The sequence below is a fragment of the Odontomachus brunneus genome, unplaced genomic scaffold (assembly GCF_010583005.1).
Source record: "Odontomachus brunneus isolate Ranch 3 - 2012 unplaced genomic scaffold, Obru_v1 Obru_scaffold_143, whole genome shotgun sequence".
NCBI lineage: Eukaryota > Metazoa > Arthropoda > Insecta > Hymenoptera > Formicidae > Odontomachus > Odontomachus brunneus.
The window spans coordinates 909,434-909,907 of NW_022639593.1; the positions used below are offsets into that span (position 1 = coordinate 909,434).

General features: G+C 31.0%; 1 protein-coding gene across 1 annotated transcript in view; it reads right to left on the reverse strand.

Moving 5' to 3' along the window:
- Nucleotides 1-474, reverse strand: part of LOC116850347 (acyl-CoA Delta(11) desaturase-like) — a 179,621-nt gene that overhangs the window by 167,023 nt on the left and 12,124 nt on the right. The window lies entirely within an intron of this gene.

Genomic DNA, 474 nt, shown 5'->3' on the forward strand with positions numbered 1-474 from the left:
TATATATATATATATATATATATATATATACCCAGTCAACACGCTTGTCAGAATGAGAACTTAAAGGTAATTTTTTTAAGAACGCATTTTGATATCTCGGAAATGATGTCTAAATGATATCTAATAATCATCATATTCCCAGACATCTACTGAAAGAGCTCTTGAAGTTATCCCATTTGAGAGATTTCTTGAAAATGTTCTCTTTGTAATATCATGTCAAATGATATTAATTTAATATTGTCAGGGTAAGAACTGAAAGATAACCTTTTTAGGAACACATTTTAATATCTCGGAAATAACCCTAACGAAACATGATATCATTCGAATATTCCATTCACATACTGTAATCGTAAATAATATACTGAGAATATTTGTATAATATTTTTATAGTATATCACTTTTATATATTTTCAGGATATATTTAGTGTCGCGGATCCGACGGGCTGAGCTCCCGTCGGGCAGCGAGCTGACGCG